Here is a 7,887-nt window from a genome sequence, read left to right on the forward strand (position 1 = left end):
TCGGTCTATACCAAAGGCTGGAGAGACTGCTACAGAGATATCATTAGGGGAGCAGTTACTGTGGAGCAGATGGACCAGGCCAGACTGGCTCAAATTGTAAGAGGAACTCAGTATTACAGCCCGATTCTACGTCATCTCGGGTTAAGAGAACAACGGGAGCACCCCCCAAGCTACTCCCAGCTGATTAAAGAGGTCAGAGAGGAGGAAACTAGGGAAGCTGCCAGTGAGTTTTTGGAAGTCCAAGTGCTTGAGCCAGCCGGCACAGCACCCCAACCAACAGCCAGTTTACTGATGGTGAACACCAGAGAAGACCTTGCTCAACAAATTCAGGTCCTGACAGGACAGATGGCTGAGTTGCAAAGCATGATTGACTAGGCTAGGATTTACATGGATGAGAAGCCACAGGCTGTGGTGATGGAGATGTCGATATCTGGAGCCACCACCCCACCCAGGCGGAGGAGGAGAGGAGAGTTTTTCTGCTACCAGTGTTGTCAAGATGGGCACAGTGCTGCCAATTGCCAAAATGAGGAAAATTTCGGCTTAGTTTATGGGAAGCTGAGGATTAGTTGGGAAACGGCCACAGAGTTAGGAAAAAGAGCTGCCTAAGCTCACAGGAACTGGAGGCTCCGCTAGAAGAGACAGACCCATGACAATCTCACAAGGACTGATAGGGCCACGAGCGGAGGTCACTGTGAATATAGAAAGGATGGAATGTAGAGCTGTGCTGGATACAAGATCTCAAATGACTTTTATATTCCAGTCATTCTACCAACAAAGGCTTGGGCACCTGCCTATTCAACCACTGATGGGTCTAGGTCTGTGTGGACTCAGCATGAATGCGGGATATATCATAGTGCACCTTGAGTTCCTGGAGGAGGTGGCCAGGGTAAAACAGGAGGTAGACACAGCAGCCTTAATATGCCCTGACCCCAAGGGGATCCATGATGTGTCTGTACTAATAGGCACCAGCTCCAGTCTCTTTAAGGTACTGGCGGAATACTGCAGGTGACGGGCTGGGGACCAATACCTGACCACCCTGATGATTCATACAATTTGTGCTGAAGCAGACAAGAAGATTGAGGATGCGAAACAGGAGTCACCTGCACTACCAGTGGGTGCTCTGAGGTACGCGGGCACAACTCCCTTAGTAGTGCCTGCAACGACAGAGCGAGAGGTGCTCGCCCGGAGTACCTGGCTGACAAGCGGTGGAGGAACTCTAGCCGAGGGGAGAGCAGCCAATTGAAGGAGGTCTGCCTGAAGGAAGGCTGGTTCCCAGAGGAATCACAGTGTTACCCACTGAAGCCCAGGAGAAGGTGACTGTACTGACTGCTAATGAAACAAGTCATGACATTGTTGTGAAGCAAGGACAAAAGATAGCAGACCTTTTTGAGCCCGAATCGGTGGTAAGGCCTCAGTGTGGTACTCCGGCCCCAACGATAGATCCAGAGAGATTTGACTTCGGAGATTCACCACTGTCTGAAAAGTGGAAGATGCCGCTAAGCAACAAGCTTTGCAAGAGATCATAGGTATTCTCACTACATGAGTGGGATGCAGGATGTGCAAAAGGGGTCGGCACTGCTGCACACACCCAGGGGACCCATTGCAGCAGGGTGTGGGTGATGCTCCTTCTCTGACAACCCTGCCCAGCCCTGCGATGGGCAGGACCGAGGGGCAGGTGCCAACAGCCCTTTGGGTGCCAGCCTGGGGCTCTCATGGGTGTTGGGCTCCCAGTGTATTGTCAGAGCTGGCTGTGGCCTCACCCAGCCTGGCCACGTGTTCTGTTCCCATGTGCCCAGTGCCCAGCCAGTGTCTGCCTCACTCGCCCTGTGCTAACCCTAACCCACAGCCATTTCCCCTGTGGGTTCATCCCCCGGCTACCAACAGCTCAGGGCAGGTCACAGGCACAGCAGCAGGTGACCGGGATGGGGTGGCCACAGGGGGGCACCAGAGGCTGTGAGGTGGCCGGGCTCTGCCTGGCTGTACACAGACGGACCCTGGATCTGCTGGCTCAGGGGTGTCCACCTGCCATGGAGGTGTCACAGCACCACATACAGACACATCCCGCGAGCTTTGATCTGGCCGGCTCAGGTGCAATGACGGGTGCACAGCCCCAGCTGCATGTTGGTGCCGGGCAGGCGCAGCCGTGGGGCGGATTCTCCACAGAGCTCCACTCCCGCCTCTGGTTCCATGTGCACAAGAGCTCAGCCCCTAGCCCAGCCGCTGAGAGGTGTTGGACCTCACCCCTGGGGGAACCCCTCTGCTCAGTGCCCAGCTCCAGTGTCTGATATGGGAGTGGGGCAGACACATTGTAAGGGCTTTGGAGGACGGAGCGGGAGGGAACAGCCCATTTGCTCCAGGCTGCAGAGATGCTGTGAAGTAATTTCACAGGCCTCTGAATCCTGCCAGCTGCAGGCGGGAAACAGGATCCCTGTGATAGTGAAAATGCTGCACCCACCACTGAGAATTTACCGCTAAGGGAGAGCACGGGGTAAGTGTGCGCTACTGCAGAGGGGCCAGGGAGCTGCTGTGCTCAGATCCCCACAAGTACACAGCCTCATCCTGCTGGCAGCACGCCTGGGTCACGGGCCGCCCAACCGGAGCAGGTTCCTTACCTCATCCTGGAGCTCCACAGCCCCTGTCCCTGGGAACACTGCGGGGGGAAGGGCTCAGGGCAGATAAACCCAGACACCCACCTGCCACTCCACGGTTTTATTCTCCTCTTTGGATGTCAGCGCCAGGGCCTCCTCCAGCTGCTCCCTGAGAGGGCCCAGGGCCCCCCGGAGCTTCTCCTGCAGGGGCATCCTGTGCGATAAACAGCCATCAGTTTCAGAGAGGGAGCTGTGTTACTCTCTAGCCGCACAAAAAGCAGTTTTGTAGCACCTGAAAGACTAACAGTTTTATTGGTTAGGTAATGAGCTTTCATAGAAGGGTAAGGGACACCTCTTCAAGCCTGAACAGAAATGAGAATACAGGAGATCTGCACCTCTATACGGAGATACAGATGTACAGAGATAGATGGAGCTATAACATATATATCAGCGTTTCCCAACATAATTTGGCCATGGAACACTTTTGGGTTTGGAATATACTGACAGAACACATATATGCTGGGAGGGGGAGGGGGATGGTATTTGATACCAGAAAATTACTGCAGGCAATACTCAAAATTTGATATAAAGGAGGGTTTTTTTACATCTTTTAGTTTATAAAAAACAAAAAATAGCAAGAGAAAATCTCTTGAATGAACAACTAATGTCCTTCTGATAGCATAGGCAGCAACACTATAATTAAGGATAAAAATTAAAAATTAAGTACAAACTGGAAAAAACATCAACATGACAGCCGAAAGAAGGACAATGAATGTCATTCTTTTCCACAGAAACTGAAAGGACAATATTGTTCAAAAAACGACCAATCTTCCTTTATACTTAAAAAACATTTTTTATGAAAAAGAAACACAAAACAAATTAGATATGGATAATTATTTTTAAATATTTTCTTTTTATAAATTTGTTATTTTTTCAGAAACCTTCTGCAAAATAAAAATAAGTCACGTCTGACTGTTTTTTTAAATGGGAAGAGTGTTTTTGCATCTCTGTTTCAGCGTGAGTAGTGTAATAACTACATTATTATGAATGCATAATAAATGTTAATAAATCTAATCTAAATACTATTAAAATGCCTTAGTATTTTTGACACATGCATAATTTCTTAGTTTACATTTTAGAAGGACATGTGTCACTAGCACTGAAATATTGTCACAAAACACCTATTCACACAGGGCGGAACACCAGTGTTCCTCGGAACAGTTTGAGAAACGCTGTGTTTATGTATCTAGTGATTTCTGCACTGGGGATTGCCTGGGGGTTGTGAGCGAGGAACTGGCTGAGTATTGGCTAATCTATTTTTTCCTGGAGGAGGGGGTGAAGTCCTATATACCTGATTTGTCAGTTTTTATTGTAATTTATGTTGGAACTCTGTACTTCGAGACGTCCGTCTGTGTTAGAAATGAGATTGACCTGATGAAGTGGGTCTGTCCCACAAAATCTCATCACCAGATAAATCATTTTGTTAGTCTTTAAAATGCTGCATTTCTGCTGTTTAGTTTTGTGATGCAGAAGGAAATCAAGGCCCCTGTTAAACTCCCCCCCCGCCCCCCAAAGGTGTCAAAATTGCAAATGAATTCCAATTCAGATGTCTCCCTTTGTAATCTGGTGGTAAAACCCTTTTACAGCAAGATGGCCAAGATGGGGCAAGAAAAGGTCTGGATAGTGTCTCATTGCGCACGGTGCTCGCCCCTCTGGTAACCACCCCACTGCCCACAGCCCCAGTGCTCGCCCCTCTGGTAACCACCCCACTGCCCACAGCCCCAGTGCTCGCCCCTCTGGTAACCACCCCACTGCCCACAGCCCCAGTGCTCACCCCTCTGGAAACCAGCCCACTGCCCACAGCCCCAGTGCTCGCCCCTCTGGAAACCAGCCCACTGCCCACAGCCCCAGTGCTTGCCCCTCTGGTAACCACCCCACTGCCCACAGCCCCGTGCTCGCCCCTCTGGAAACCAGCCCACTGCCCGCCCCTCTGGAAACCACCCCACTGCCCACAGCCCCAGTGCTCGCCCCCTGGAAACCACCCCACTGCCCACAGCCCCAGTGCTCGCCCCTCTGGTAACCACCCCACTGCCCACAGCCCCAGTGCTCGCCCCTCTGGTAACCACCCCACTGCCCACAGCCCCAGTGCTCGCCCTCTGGAAACCACCCCACTGCCCACAGCCCCAGTGCTCACCCTCTGGTAACCACCCCACTGCCCACAGCCCCAGTGCTCGCCCTCTGGTAACCACCCCACTGCCCACAGCCCCAGTGCTCCCCCCTCTGGAAACCACCCCACTGCCCACAGCCCCAGTGCTCGCCCTCTGGTAACCACCCCACTGCCCACAGCCCCAGTGCTCGCCCCCTGGAAACCAGGCCCCGAGAGAACTGGAAGCAGCCAGCTGTGAATGTCCATCCTTGTGCTCAGGAGGGGGATAAACCTGGGTCCTGCTGGGATGTAATGAAGCAAAGTGTAGAGCATTTCCCACCTTGTACTCCTGGGCAGCCTCCTCGATGAGAACCACCGAATGGGACTTTTGCTCCGGGGATTTCTCACACACCAAGCAAAAGGCTTCTCCATCCTCCTCCCAGAAGAGTGTGAGGCGTTTCTCATGTCTCTTTTACTGATCCTCCTTTGGCCCCTTCCCTGCCTTTAGCCCCAACTCCTCGAGCTTTTGTAGGATGTTGTTCAGCCGGGCGTTGGGCTCGAACTCCCCTGTCTGGAAGTGGGGACAGGGTAGGCATCTCTCTGCGCCCCTTTCCGCACAGTACCGGGTGAGGCAGGCTCGGCAGTAGTCGTGCCCACAGGCTATAGTCACTGGCTGGCGCAGGTATCCCAGGCAGATGGAACAAATGGCATCGTCTCGTATGTCCTCTGTGGTAGCTGTGGAGGCCATGGCCGTCGGGGGACTTTCTGTTCTCCTGGCCCTTTGCTCTGCATGTGGCAGCTTGTGGTGACACTGAAGAAGAAGGGGGCGGCAGAAGGTGAGGGATGAAAATGTGGAAGTGGAACTGAAAAGAGAGGGGAGGAGAGAGGGCGGGGGAGGGACACACCCCAGGATTGGCTGGGGGGGATGACAGGGTTCGGAGGGAACGGGGAAATGGAGAGAGGAAGAAGAATAGGATTTATACGTATGAAGCTGATTGTGCCTTCCTAAGTGGAGTACTTTGCATTTGTCCTTATTAAATTTCATCTGGTTTACCTCAAATCATTTCTCCAGTTTGTCCAGCTCTGTTTTAATCCTGACCCTGTCCTGTCCTGTCCTCCAGAGCAATTGCAACCCCTCCCAGCTTGGTATCATCTGCAAACTGAATAAGCGTACTCTCTACGCCCATATGTAAATCACTGATGTAAATATTGAACAGAACTGGTCCCAAAACAGATCCCTGTGGAACCCCACTTCTTATGCCCTTCCAGCATGATTGTAAACCATTACTAGCTACTCTCTGAGAATGGTTATTCAGCCAACTATGCACTTACCTTATAGTAGCCCCATCTCGTTGTATTTACCTAGTTTATTGATAAGAAGATCGTGCGAGACTGTATCAAATGCCTTACTAAGGTCCAGGAATACTGCATCCACCACTTCTCCCTCACCCACAAGACAAAATGTCTGTATATGGAAATGCTACAGGACACTAAGGACTCAAAGCCTGTCCCGTTTTCAACATGACATAAAGAATGCTGGTAAAGAGTTAAGCCCTCAGCGGTTTCTCTGTGGGGAGCTGGCAGGAGAGCCAATGGAGAAAGACGGGGATTTTTGAATTGAAGCAGGGGCCTGCTGAAGGAGAGTCTTTTGTGCTGGGCTGAAGCAGAAAGACTCAGACAAGATGCTAACGCAGGATGAGTAAAGCCTGTAAATACCCTGTCCATCTCCTAATTAGAGCATAGATATGGAAGCACAAAGGAAATGTTTAGTTAAGTACAATCAGCTTATATTGTTTTGGATTTGGCGTGGCACTTCCTAGGCTGGTTGATGTATTTTTCCTCTGTACACTGTAACTTCTAAGCTGAGTACCAGAGAAGTAATTCTTTGTGCTCCAGCCAGAATGGTTTCAGTTGTTTTATTATATCCAGCAGCGAAGTACGCCTGTTTACTGGCTTGGTATTGCTCCATCTTGTGTTTGCTGAATAAATTACATTCGTAAGGCAATAATTTCAATTCTGTGTGCTGGAGGCGTGTCTGTGTGATGGCTGCCGAAAGCAAGGTCAGCTCTCACTCGGCAGCCCACTCCTGTTCTTTGTTTCCAAGCAATCTCCTCAGGAAAAGGGAGACCTTGGGGTTACCCCCAGGGAGAGAGCCAAGTGTCTCTTCCTTGGATTCAAGGGGGGCTTTGCACGTGGCAGTTGCCTCCTGGGGTCAGGGGATTTTGCATTTTGGTGCAGCTGTGCGGGGTGGTCGGGCGCTGACTGTTGGAACCGGAACGAACCGGTTTTTCCCGCCCTTTTCCCTGAGCGTTCCATCCCCTCAGGGCTGTTGGCCCCCAGGAGTTCAGGCTGTGGCAGGCTGGTCCCAGCACTGCTGCCCAGCACCGGCCTTAACACCTCCCACCCCCTGAAGCTGGAGAGGGCCCCACACCCCAGAGCTGGAGCTCAGCTTAGTGCCTTGGCCTGGCCCTGGCCCCCACAGCACCGCTCCCCCAGGGAATTGGGGGCAGGGCCGGCCCCTATGTCCTTCCCCACCCCATAGCTAGTGCCAGGGCCCCCAGTTCAGCCTGGGGATGAACCTGGCCCCAAGAGCCGCCCCCCACCTCAAAGCTGAGGCCAGTCCCCTCCCCACCAAACTCACCCTGGGCCTCAGCCCAGTGTCATGGCCTGGCCCCAGCCCCTCTTGCTCCCTCCAGGGCTGGGCTGCTGCATGGGCTGTCCCCCCCAGGCCCCCAACGGAGATGCCAGGGCTGAGCAGCATGACCCTCACCCCACAGCCCAGCCCCCAAGGTTACCAGATATGCACTTCCCACGTTAACATGCTGCGCCTTGGAAGTTACAGATACAGACCTGCTCCATCTCAGGAGGCTGCCCTTTATTCAAAGTTCAGCCATGGTAACCCACCCGCGCCACCTTCCCACTGTGGCTGCCCCGGTCAACTCCCTGAGACCTCCCAACTCCCAGCCCTCAGCCCCTCCTCTGACCGGACCCCAACACCACCGAAGTCTTGGCCATTGAGTCCCCCACCCCTGGCCTGAGCCCCCCCACACCCAACCTCCTGCTGTGAGGTGTCACCTCCGACCCCTGCCACGGCTCCCCCCGCACCAAACCCCAGGCCAACACGGCACACGAACGAGAGTCAGGCACACAGAG

Source organism: Carettochelys insculpta, chromosome 22 (assembly GCF_033958435.1).
Source record: "Carettochelys insculpta isolate YL-2023 chromosome 22, ASM3395843v1, whole genome shotgun sequence".
NCBI classification, from domain to species: domain Eukaryota; kingdom Metazoa; phylum Chordata; order Testudines; family Carettochelyidae; genus Carettochelys; species Carettochelys insculpta.